The sequence below is a fragment of the Scleropages formosus genome, chromosome 2 (assembly GCF_900964775.1).
Source record: "Scleropages formosus chromosome 2, fSclFor1.1, whole genome shotgun sequence".
NCBI lineage: Eukaryota > Metazoa > Chordata > Actinopteri > Osteoglossiformes > Osteoglossidae > Scleropages > Scleropages formosus.
Genome location: NC_041807.1, coordinates 14257893 through 14271395, shown reverse-complemented (window position 1 = coordinate 14271395; position 13503 = coordinate 14257893). Strand labels below are relative to the sequence as shown.

Here is a 13503-nt window from a genome sequence, read left to right as displayed (position 1 = left end):
ACTACTCTATAAGCTCATTGCCTAGATCTCCTTTCCTCCATAATTTGCCCTCCCACCTCCCTTGGCCCATATACCCGAGATCTCCATCCTGCGACACAGCTGCGGCTCTCCGTGTCCCTTCGTGTTTGCATGTACGGCACACCTACTCACCTAGCACCGTCCCAGGAGAGAAGGCTCAGTTCCGGAGTGAAAACCCATCGGTCGGCGGCCCAGTCCTGGATTGAGGGGGACATCAGAGAAGGACGTCAGCCGCACGGTGACAGTAGACAGGCTGGTACCCCGAGCGCTGCGGCCCCACAATGCCCCGCACCATTAGGGGGAATCGGTGGATGTGGCAGTCATCCTGACAGCAAGGAACAGCATGCCCAGGTGCATTTGCCCACCTGTCCACACACAGCATGCACAGACACGAGCGCACGCACACGCAGAACAAGCCCAGATGGCCGATCAGTGGAACACATTGTGCATTAATAGAAACTAAATGTGTATTAGGAGGACGAGTCACTCGAAAGGGTGCTAATTTACACATTTCGGAGCGGAGCGTCAATGACCGTGCCCTGCGGATCAGCTGACACGGCCGAGAGGGGTGGCTTCCTGCTGCAGAGAGAGAGAAAGAGCACCCCGTCCCAGCAGCGAAGCGTGGGGCGGGTTACCTCCGCGGTCATCCTCTCTTCACTCGGCTCCCCCGGATACTGGCCGCTCCTCCCTCACATGTCACAACACTCACGCTCGCATGTGTACATGCGCGCGCGCACACACACACAGAGAAACACATAGAAACATGCGCATGCATGCATGGCTCCATTTATTAGTATTTAAAAAGGTCACCGTTTTCTCTGGCTAAGCGCCCCGTGCCATTGATAATTTTATGCACAAACAAATGGCAAATTTGTGGCACATAAATATGTATTAGCAATTAATAATGTCCTCCCCGTCCCGGGCGATGCCAGGTGCATGCGAAATCGGCGGCACTCGGAGGAGCTGGTGGCATTGTGTAGGTGCGGCTCTCCAAAGCACCCGCTACGGGGACACAATGGGCGCCTGCGGCACGTCCGCTTGGCAGCACTGTGGAGTGGGACACCAGCAACAAGCGCGCTGTCCCGTTTTGTTGTTTATTTTTTAATGGACCCTCTACAGGTTGAGTGTGAATGGAGAGGAACGGGACAAGCAAGTGCTCTACAGCGAACAATGGCGGCGCTGGAAAGGCCGCTGCTGTCCCAGCTGTTTCCCCACAGGCCCCGTGCACTCAGCACCCTCTCGCTGCATTTCGAACGCGCTCTCGCTGTCTCCGCTGCTTTCTCGCTGCATTCCGGCCACTCTTTCTTACTACATTCTCACTGCATTACCGCCACTCTTTTTTACAGCATCTTCACTGCGTTCGCTGCTCTTTCTTACTGCATTTTCACTGCATTACCCCCACTCTTTTTTGTTTTTTTACTGTATTTTCACTGCATTCCCACCACTCTTTTTTACAGCATCTTCACTGCGTCCGCTGCTCTTTCTTACTGCATTTTCACTGCATTACCCCCACTCTTTTTTGTTTTTTTACTGTATTTTCACTGCATTCCCACCACTCTTTTTTACAGCATCTTCACTGCGTCCGCTGCTCTTTCTTACTGCATTTTCACTGCATTACCCCCACTCTTTTTTGTTTTTTTACTGTATTTTCACTGCATTACCGCCACTCTTTTTTACAGCATCTTCACTGCGTTCGCTGCTCTTTCTTACTGCATTTTCACTGCATTACCCTCACTCTTTTTTTTTTTTTAACTGTATTTTCACTGCATTCCCGCCACTCTTTTTTACAGCATCTTCACTGCATTCACTGCTCTTTCTTACAGCATCCTTACTGCATTCCCACCGCTCTTTCGGACTGCATTTTCACTGCATTCTGGCCACTTTTTTTTTTTTTTTTTTTTTTTAAAAAAACTGCATTTTCACTGCATTACTGCCACTCTTTTTAACTGCATCTTCACTGCATTCACTGCTCTTTCTTACTCCATTCTCATTGCATTCCGGCCACTCTTTCTTACTGCATTCTCACTGCATTACCGCCACTCTTTTTTACAGCATCTTCACTGCATTCTCGCCGCTCTTTCTTAGTGTGTCTTCACTGCTTTCGCTGCTTTTTCTTACTGCTTTCTTACTGCATCCTCACCACATTCTCACCGATTTCTTACTGCATCATCGCTACTCTTTCTTCCTACATTCACTGCTCTTTTGTCTCACTGAACTCTGAGAATGACTTTTCCTGTGATCCCATTACCCCCAAGCTGATGTCAGACAAAGTAACAAAACCTCATCCGAAAACCTTTGAAACACCGGCACATCCAGTGTTGGACACACACACACACACACACACACACACACGGAAAAGTCAGGGTGATAATGAGCCTCCGCTCAACAGCACCATTATGACAACTGCTCCACTGGACAGAAGCATTGTGTAACCGCTGCCCAGAAACCTGCGGCCGACAGAGGGACTCACACATGGAGCTGGGATTAACTCAGGAGATCCAGAAGCGCAGATCCTGTCAGGGACATTTCCCTAATCGTGGCGCTAATCTGCCTATTCATTTCATCAGCAACACACTACCGTTAATCAAAAGCAACACATCTGTCTATCCGTTTCATCTGTAATACAATGATAATTGTCGGTCTAGCTGCTAATCACGGTCAATGCAATCAAGAGAGGATTCGGGACTACATCTGTTCTGCGGCACTTACCTCAGTCCACCCCCCAGCCACCCACCGCTAACCCTCCCCATCTGGGGTTGTGACCACAGTTTCCTGTCTGCATTCTGCAGCCCTCCGGACCTGAGCAAAGTGACAGTATACCCCCGTGAAAGGCCCATTGTTCGCGGAGGAGCTCTCACAGAAACCCCCACAGACTCAGTCTCTCTCACACACACACGTACACACGCACACGCACACGCACACGCACACACACACCACTCCACAGGCCCTAATCACAAACCCAGCCCATGCGTGGTGGTAAATATTTATCTGGGAGATGTAAACGCTGTGCTGGGTGATTCAATGACATGCTTTTCCTTCCTGGCTAATGATGATGTTTAGTCTTGGGTTCGGGAGGCCGTGTGCTATAATCTGCCCCCCCCCCCCCCAACCCCCACACCTTCGAACACCCCGCCTTGTTGAATGAAACACTATTCTGCGCCTCTGCATCAGATCGTGCACCAAGAGCGCATGGCTGTAAGCTCAGTCTCAGCACTGGGACTATACAATAGCGCCAGTGTCCAGCGCCGGACTCATTAAGCTCCACAACAATAACGTCAGTGTTCGAACCGAGGCCCCGCACTGTCCGTGAACGCAGATCACGCCCGTAAAGTGGAAACGCACACGTGTTGCTTTTACATGTGATCTGTCGCACTGCCTCGTTATGACCACACGCCCCCAGCAGTGAGAGACACACCTTTGGAGACCCCGCCGCCCCGCTCAACCTCGGAGCGAAGGCGTCTGTGAAACCTCTGCCGCTTCCCGCTGCTTTCGCGTTGCAGGACACACATTCTCGAGTGTCTCTTGCAAGGTGGAAGCGCAGACAGGACGTAAGCATCCAGGAGGAGAACGACACCGATGTCTCGAGAATGCGCGAGCAGTTGACGCTGCGCCGTGGAGCTGTGCTAAGGACAGACAGCAGAGGCATGGGGACGCTCTCGAAGACAGGCAGCAGGAGGGCGAAGACGAGCGAAGCCCACGGTCACCGTTTTAGCAGCGCCGCTGCTGTTTTTTCAAGAGCTCATCACCTGATAGCGCCACATTCGCAGATGTGCGCGTCTCGGGTTTCCACCTCTGAGCGATGCACTGGAGCATTCCGACAGCCGCGAAGGCGCGTACAGTGCATCACCGCGCACCGTCGGGCTCGCCGGCGCATTGCGTTCGGACCCAGGGCAGGCAGGCCATCTTTGTTTTCCGTTTGTCTGGCGCTCTCTGTCCAGCTGGGACTCAGGCGAAGTACGAGGTGCCTTATTAACGGAGGGTGAGCTGTCCGCACGCTGTAGTCACGCTGCTCTGGGCCACAGGCCTGCTTTTGTCTGCGCCATGCTGTTTTCCAGCTCTTTCTTTTCCCGCTCGCCTGGGCTGACCCTGCTGCTGGGGGAATGTTAAAGGCTGCATTGTCTTGATCACTGTATGCGCCTTACACACATATACATGCACGCACACACACACACACCGCACACACAGGTGAGAGTGGGAGAGAACTGCATCAATATTCACATTTTACGCACTCGGCTCAAGAAGCGCACGACCTGCCGGGGCCGGAAAGGTCACGGTACCTACGCTCCAGAAGGAGGAACGTCTCCGTGGCACAACACGCACCACGTTTAGGGCTGTTCTCTCCGACCGCCTGCTTGTTCCTGGTGGGTGGGAGACGCAGGCAGTGGGTACGAGTTGCCCTCCCACCTGTTGCTCCGCTGTCAGCTCTTCTCCCCTTGCCCATTAGCGTCGCTGACAGTCTGACAAGGGGGGCAAACGGGGAGGTAAAACACTTAAACGCTGTTAGCTGGTGTCAACATTCATCCTGGCTGTCAGGCGCTGATTCTGGGCAGATATGTAGCTCCTGCCGTCACTCTGCTAAATTATACCCCTGTGTATGGCGGCTACGGATCACCACAGTCACTTTTACATCTTTTTCCGTTCTCAAACCGTGCTTTTTGCCCTAAATCGACTTCCTGCACCGCACACCCTGCATTGCAAGAGCTCCCGTTGTTATCCTCTCTCCTGGCACTAAGTACTGAGGCTTCAGAGGCACTTCTCAGTTTGCCCACATGGCTCAAATTTGCCCGGGGTCTAAGCCGCCTCCCACAGTCACGAGACGCAGAAGGGGCACGCAAAATGTCCCGACACACCTAATATCCTCAAACACAGCCCAGCGAGTCCTGACCGGGTGACCGTGCCGCAAAACGGTTGAGTTAAGAAGGAGACGGTCCAAGTACAGCGATCGAGGCCTGCAGTTGGGAGTAGAAACGAAAATATGGAAACAAAGGAAACAAGCTGGGCTGAAGCATTCCTGGTATGTGCTTGTGTGTTCTCCTCATCAGGAGGGCAGACAAAGACAGCGTTTGTGTGGGAATTAACTGCCAGATGTTACTGCTACTGTCTTAATAAGCTAAAAGGTTGCAAATGACTAACTGCTGAAAAAAATGTAATTGAAATAGAAAATAAAGACTGGACTCGGCTGACCTTGTTCCCACCTCCGCCGCAAGGGAACGGCACGAGCCTGCGCGGCCGACAGGCCCGGACCCTTCGGTTCCACAAACCACGGCGCTTCGGCTGGATACCACAGGCTGACCTGACGCCCACCCACGAGCGCCGCTCTCCGCCGGGGCAAAGAAAAAGACTAAATAAATTACTCAAGCGAGCATGCGGCAGAATAGGGGTGGAGGGGGTGAAGATCACAGCGTGCACGCACACACACACACACACACTCTCTCTCTCTCCTGTCACGGTCCAGACCGTGTTCTGCTCTGAGCGATGGTACACCTGGATGGGCTTCCAACTCACCTACCCCACCCCCATGCGGCTGCTAGAAATGTAAAAGGCAGTTCAATTTGCATCCGTTCTTCAGTAAGCAACACCGTCACAACGTGTCCGTCGGGGCATCGCATCCGTTACGGTCATATTGTATCAGACAGAAAAGAGTTTGAGCACAAAAATTTATGAGTCAAACACCTCCCCCTCCCCCTCCCCCTTAACCCAGACTTGTTAGTACAGAATCGCCCTCCGTTCCCTCTCCCTCCGATACACAAACATGCAAACTCACAGCAACACGCTCGCTCTGAATTGCTGCTTACAAAAAAAAAAAATGAAAAATTACCATAAGGGCACGTTTGAGTGTCTCGGGACTGACGCGGTTCAATAACATTATTCCAATATTACTGCAGCCACTTAAGAGAGAGAACCTGCCTCTGTAGAAGAGGGTTCATTTCCATGCCACTTGATCCGGACACACAACGATATTTCAGCCATGAAACTGGGAGGACAAGTGGAATCTCACACACACACACACACACACACACAGTAAAGCCTCCCTACCTCACACACATTCTTCACGTCTGTCATCCTCTCTCCGGCATGCAGCCTTCCCTTTCTCCCTCTCTCAAACACACACGCACACACACACAAACACACAAAATCGCCATCACATACACTTTATTCTCCCTCTCTCACACACACACACACACACACACACACACAGTCAAGTGGATGTGTTTCACGGGAGTGGGACTGCTTGCAGAATGGACCGTATCTCATGATGGACAGTGAGTAACTAAGCCACAGGACCATCTGAACTGAGAGCATCGACACTCTGCACCCCACAGACTGCAACATGTCCGCAGATTTATGACACCAACAGGCTCGTGTCACCTTAGCCGCTAAAACAGGCCTGTTTAGAGAGGCCACTGCTCTTGTATACATGGCAAGCATCATAAATCTCCCCTCCGTCAAACACTGGAACCATTCCTCGGTTAATTATGTCTCTCTACTCGCAACGAAGCAATAAAAATTCCTGCACCCGCGGCGCCACGTCCATCGTTCCTCATTTTCTAGGTAGTTCACCCCTTCTCCCTACCATCTTCCCCTCTCGTTTGTCTCACCTTCCCAGTCTGACACCCTACAGCATCTCCCGTCCTGGCATCTCCATCCCACGCGTTCCTTTCCACGGTCAACCCCGCCACCCTCCTTTCCTTCTAGCAAACGCATCTCAAACAGAACCAGGGCGAGTTTGTGTCACTTCCTCACATGGCGGGCCGGCGGCGCCAGCAGGACAGCTTGGGGACGAGGCAGCTCTTCTTCGCGGGCCTCAAACACACTACCCAATAGCAGGCAGAGCGGGAACGACCTGGAGTCACACGCAAGAGAACTTCATCCAGCTTGGTGCTTCTGAATGGAAAAAGCATGAATCCAAGGACAGCGATGAAAAAGGCAGTGAGAATAAGTATGAAAGGATCCACCGTGACGCACGTCCAGCACAATGTGGGTCACCTGTGTGTCCCATAGGTCGACCCCAGGCGAGTTCCGTAGGAGAGCTCGATTAGTATCAGGGGCGTGCTATAAAAACTGAAAAACTGCAGACTTACTGATCATTCTACTTGTTTGTATTAATCATTAATGAGAAAAATAAGAATCACGGGGACAAACGCAGGACTACCTTGCTCCAAAAGACTACAGTCAAGCAACCTTGTCAACTGTCTGTCCAGCGCTCCATGTTACAAACACGCAATCTACGTCCGCAGATATTCATACGTGGACATGCAAACGCACAACCACCCTCACAATGCCGAGCGCGGACGAACGCAGCCGCTCTCATCTCTTTATATTTAATGAGGACATTTTTTAAGTCTTCAGTAAGTTTCGAATAATAAACTCTAAAATCAAACTATAAATTGAATGAACCAATTTTTCATTAGACTGAAATAAATTAAGCCTTGATCTACTGTACCGAACACACACTGAAGTGGGCAACTGGCCAAAACAGCCACTTAAAAAATGGACCTCTGGACCTCGAAAAGCTGTGCGATATCTCGCCTGCAATCTGGCGTCTGTTGAAAGCCAGTTTCAATCTCCATCCAGGATGTCCAACGGGGAACAAGAGCAGTCTAAAGAAGCCTAGCGTGAGGCCGCAGTATTGCTGCTCTCCATCTCTCAAGTTGCAGTTGCGCTTGAGGTCCTTCATACTGTCACACAGCTCTGCTACACCTCCTTGTACGTGGTAAGCACATCCTTGTTTGGATTTCGGGGAGAAGCGTTTCTTGAGTTCCAGCCTGTAGCTTTTCGGAGGCTCGGCAGGCACCATCTGAGAATCGAACACGTGGAACGTTGCAAACGTTGGAAAGAAAGACTGCTGGTGGCCTTGGAGGTGAAGGAGCATCATGGACTCACACCTGACCCCCCAAGACATACCATGTTTGCAATGGACCCTCTCTTTCTACTATAACAGGCTAACATTACCTATCATTACAAAGAGCCCCTGACTGCCTACACACACACACAGAGAGAGAAAATCTCATCACCAGCAGAGGGAGCAATGATGGAGGAAAAAAAAAACACCCGTTTTCCCCATCGTTTGTCACTTTCTGCGCACTCCTCGTAATCGTATTAATTCTATTGCAGCACGGTAACAAACACTCGAAAAACCCGATTAATTCCACAAGAGGATTACTCGCCATACCAAATAATGAAAAGGAAGAGCGATGGGGGAAAAAAAAACAACATAAAGGGATTAATCAACACTATTTGATCCCAGAAATAGCAAGCTAATCCAGGTATAATTCATGTAGAACAGTATCAGCGATCAGTTAGATATATCATGTTTTTTCCTCATACGCACTGTAATTCGAAGTACAGCCGTCAAGTGATTCGGCAGTCAATTAGTCTGAAGCCTTTGTGCGTCTGAAGATCATGCTGGCGATACAGTGGCGATGACCCAAAAGAGATACGTGGACATGCACAGCACATAACGAAAGCCAACAGTCAAAGAGAGTCTTATTTTGTCCCATTAACCATTTACATTCCCCATCACGTGTAGTGTAGTGGTTAGGGTTAGTGCCTTTAGACCCAACGGTTACAGGTTCGATCCCCCCCTCTGACTGTAGGACCCTTGAGCAAGGTACTTACCCTAAACTTCTCCAGTAAAATTACCCACCTGTATAAAGGGGTAAATAATTGTAAGCATGCAATAACTGTAACCTTAACATTCTAAGTCACTTTGGAGAAAAGCATCAGCTAAAGGAATAAATGTACACCTCGTTCCCTTCATTTATTTTTTTTAACTTCTTTTTCAGAGCTCCTTTGTGTATAACCGTAATTGCGTTATTGTGTCCCAGTGCTTGCTGTGAATCTGTTGCCCAACGATGTTGCGGCGAAGTGTCAGTTCCAGTCCTCACACACACACACACACACACACACACACACACACACAGCATTTTTCAGGCTTGATGGCCAAAGTCAGGCCCAAGTCAGCCAGCCCAGTGAAATGGAGGTACGAGAGGGCCGGGCGACACGGGCTTCCCACCGAGCACCCCACCAGGTCTGGACGCTGCCCCAGGGGTGTACTGCCGGGGCAGAAGTAATCAAATAAAGATCTGTGTCTCGCACACGTTCAGCAGCTCCTCCTGGAGTGAGAAACGCACTGCCCAGGCAGAGGTAATCAAATAAAGAGCAGCCTTTCAGACAAGTGAAAATGAAAAGCTTCCTGTCAAAGAGGGGTGCTTTGTGTTGCCCTGCTAAGTAGGTCTCCGCGCTCCAGGTCAGATGGCATTTGGCTCCTGTGTTTAATACACACCCCTCAGCCGAACAGACACGCGCGTCTCGAAATGTATACACGAGGACGCGCGGCGAATACGTCGTGACAGAAGCATCTCAACACGTGTTCCCACACTAAAACACATAGTGGGCACAAAGAAGGTCACCCTCGATAATGGATATTTCTGTGTGCTGAGTAACTAATTATTACGAGCGTGCGTCTGCGAGCGGTGTTTTCAAACAAGCAGTCAAAGTGACTATCCATAATTAGCCGAGGCAGCCGTCCCTCTCGTCGCTCGCCGTTTCTACCAGGCTGAGAGGCATTAGATAAATCAAATCTTTCTCCCCACGGAACAAAACGCACATCCAGCGCTCATTGTGCGCGGGAGACAGCTTGACTGGAAACAAACTGACACGAACCATTTGAAGCAGAAGAAACACAACAACCTGTCAGGAACGCAGTAGCTCTAATTTTTCTGTCATCTGCCAGCAGTTTAACAAGACGAGAGTGCTGCGCTGTCGAGCTTCGCTGGAATAACGGTTACCCCCTCCCCGCCGACAACTGGAGACCGGCTGCACGGGAGAGGAAATCCGCCCCTCTTCTTAGATTATGAAACCAGTAGGAGACCCGGGCTTCGGGCGAACCTGAGAGCACCGGTGTATATGTGTCTGTTTGCGCGTGTGTGTGTGTGTGTGTGTGTGTGTGCGTGCGCACATGCGTGAGAGCGTGTCTGACTGCCGAGGACGCCATACCTGCGTCTGTTAGTGTGTGTGTGTGTGTGTGTGTGTGTGTGTGTGTGTGTGTGTGTGTGTGTGTGTGTGTGTGTGTGTGTGTGTGTGTGTGTGTGTGTGTGTGTGTGCGCAAACGGGACGGCTGGTAGAGCAGCGATTGAGCTGCTGCCTTTGGGCCTAAAGGTTGCAGGTTTAAATCTCACCTCCAGCTGTAGTACCCCTGAGCAAGGTACTTACCCTAAATTGCTGCAGTGAAAAAATTACCAGAGCTGTATAAATGGGTAAATAACTGTAAGCAAATTAATATTGTAAGGTGCTTTGGAGAAAAGCGTCAGCTGAAAAAAATAAATGTAAAGGCACATACGTTTACATGGGTCCGAATAAATCGGACCAGATTGCGGGCCTAGAGACCGCGGAGGGGCACGGGCCTGGCGGGTAGACTTCAGCCGCGTGTTTGCGCTGGAAGTGTCCCGTCGAGCCTGACAGCGGCACATTAGACCGATGTTGCTGTCAGGTTGCGTTGCTCCGCCTCTTTACCGGGGGATGGATATCGGAACAGACAGGCAAGCAAGCAAATTAAATATTCAAGTCTCTCATTTAAAGGCACAACTCCCTCTTTGTTACATTAAGTAGCACATTGGGGCAGCGGAAAGGAACAGGAGCACGATGCGCTGGCAACACGGGCACGGCGCGGGGGTTCCGCGGCAGGCGACGGTGCCGTTCGCCTCCTTCGACGCAACGTGACCGACGTCCACCGAGGAGGACGGGCCCTCGTGAAGGATCACGCCGAGCTCCCAAAGAACGAACCCTCTTAGGAACACAGAAGAGCAAAAGCTGCAGACTTATTACACCTATTACAGCTGCAAGAACAATAAGGGCAGCAATATATAGGGCAGCCCGGGCTTTCTGGGCCAGTAATAAAATGCAAAAAAATCTGGCAACATTTAGCACATCATATATTAAGTGGAAAAACCCAAAGATCCACGAAGCAGATAAGTCAGTATGTTCCTATTCTGTCAGAGAGAGAGATCTGAGCAGGACTGAGCAGAACTGGATCGGCACACACGGACACACCAGGCCTTCTACATAAAACCAGAACTTTCCACGTCATCCTCGTACTCTGCCCTGTATTCATCTCACAGTATAATCCATTGTGCATTCGCGCTTCATCCTTCACCATAATCCTTCTCCGTACATTACCGCCTTTCATCTATCACTAGAGTCCTTTATTGTACACACTCACCCTTCCTTCTACACTGTAATCCTTCATCACACATCCCCATCCTTCAGTTTACTTTTCAATTCGCAACCGTGCACTCCTGCCCCTCATCGCACACTCTCACTCTTCGTCTTGCAACATAATCCATCGTTGCACCTCTGTCCTTCATTTTACACCCTCGCCTTCCACCTTCCACTATGAGACGCGGAGGTCAGTCCTCTACGGGAGGCTCGCGTTTAAGATCACGCCTTTCACGTTCCACGTTTTCTATTACACAACCCCCCCCCCCCCATCTCAATCGCGTGTCGCCTTCTCGTCCTCCCTCTTCCACACAGACACACAACCCTTGTCATCAAACACCCTGCCTCTTCATCTCTGTTTTCTGAGGGTCACGCACTCACATCTGAAGTGGTCAGCCCAGTAGCTCAACTGCAGCTCCGCTCTATTATTAAGAGCCTCTCTGTGCTTTAATGACCCTGTGGGTTTAAGAAGAGAGGGGAGGTAACGTGCGTCTGTATGCGAGAGGCAGCTTTGACATACCGCGCCGGACCTGAGATCTGCAGAAGAACAACGGGGTCAACAGCAAAGAAATGGCAGCCATTATTTGGACTGTACGGTAGGGGCGGAGAAAGCGTGCAGTGGGTGTGGCCAATCCTTTCTGTGTCATATTGCCCGGGAGGGGTCCCGCGATGTCAACGATATAATGCTTTTACAATAAGTACTGCCGCTTACGTAACAGATGTGCTCCAGGAGAGACCACAGCTGTACGTGTTACGGGCACAGCCGCGTCCAAAAGCGCCGCTATTTGGCGATCGGGGCTTCGCTCTCTACTGTACGGTGCCCTCGGTGGTGTCGTTGTCTCGACCGCATGGCCCAGGCGTCAAAAGGCCACAGCTGTCTGTATTGATATCACCGCGCCGCTACGGCGACAGCCCCATCCTGTCCCTTTAACCTTCGGAGCTCGTCTCCGTGGCAGCGCTGAAGCTTAATCAATGGAATGGAAGTGACATTTCAGACTAAATCAAATTATATGGAAATGAAGGCAAACGGGAGGTCTACACTAAGTGCTGCTCATATTAACGCTGGGGTCGTCTCCACGGCAGCGAAGAACCTACCCAGCATTCCCAGGGGTCAGGTAGGCGCACTCACTTCAAGGGAAACGCTTCGCTGCTTGTTCACACCTCTTCTCCCTCCTTTTTTATCAGTCCCTCTTGTCTCTTTAACCGGCCTTCGTGTATCGGCATGTTTATTGAAAACAAAGCCTATTAAGGAGGCCGCTTACAAAATAGGTTCATCCACAGCCCTGCAGTTAATGCATGAAGGATTAATGTAGGACAAAGCAGGAGCTCTGCAACCACACGCACAAATACACAGAGACAGCCACAATGGAGAAACACACAATCGGAGGAACACCAATCCTCAGGCATTTGAGCGCGCACACACACACACACACACACACACACACACACACACACACACACACACACACACACGCCAAAACATAAAACAGCTCCAATGGGACTGACTTGGGGCACTGGTCACAACCCCGCTTGCTTTATTGTTTTAACACATTAACATGTATTTTTCATTGCCATAATTGGTCCTAGCTGTGTGTGTTGCTTCAGCACTAATTAAGGTTCCCGGGTCAGAGCTACGTGATGAATAAAATCAGCAGTGTCACGCCAAGGGCATGCGACACCGGCATGAGCACGGTTGCCCCTTTGGGAAGCAAGGCTGGCCAGCAGGAGGTCTGGGCCACTCGCGCGCGCACGCACGCACGCACACACACACACACACACACACACACACACACACACACACACACCCTGAGCAGTTCACAGCTGGCCATCAGTTACCTGCGCCGCCCGGTGGCCCCCACTTGAACGCTATCTGTGGAGCTCGGAAGCTGAAGATCCCAATTTACGCAGTCCACAGACCGACATCCCTTTTCCTCCCTGGGGCGACACATTTAATGCCATATGCATCCAGCTGCACGCATGGGTGTGGAACGGTACACTGTGTAAACCACTTCGGATGAAACAATGCGCTAGGAAGCTGAAAAAGAAAAACGCTCATAAGGGCATGGCTTAACACACCCTGACACACCACCCCTTCAAGTCACACGACACCATTCAGAGAGACCAGCGAAGAGGAAAGCTTCTCAGAAAATCCCGCTTCTGCAGTTGTATAAAACAAAAAGAATCTCGAAACATAATCTCTAATAACAAATAATTTCTCTACTAAGTAGCACGGTTTACAATTTTTCTTTTCCACGCGAAAAAGCAAAT

The 13503-nt window shown here is 50.7% G+C and overlaps 1 protein-coding gene across 3 annotated transcripts in view; it reads right to left on the bottom strand.

Moving 5' to 3' along the window:
- sox5 (SRY-box transcription factor 5) overlaps nucleotides 1-13503 on the bottom strand; it is a 158347-nt gene that overhangs the window by 133630 nt on the left and 11214 nt on the right. For all 3 annotated transcript variants that reach the window (XM_018747382.2, XM_018747383.2, XM_018747384.2), the window contains one exon: nucleotides 151-215. The gene's annotated coding sequence lies outside the window, so the exon portion shown is untranslated. The remainder of the gene's footprint in view (nucleotides 1-150; nucleotides 216-13503) is intronic.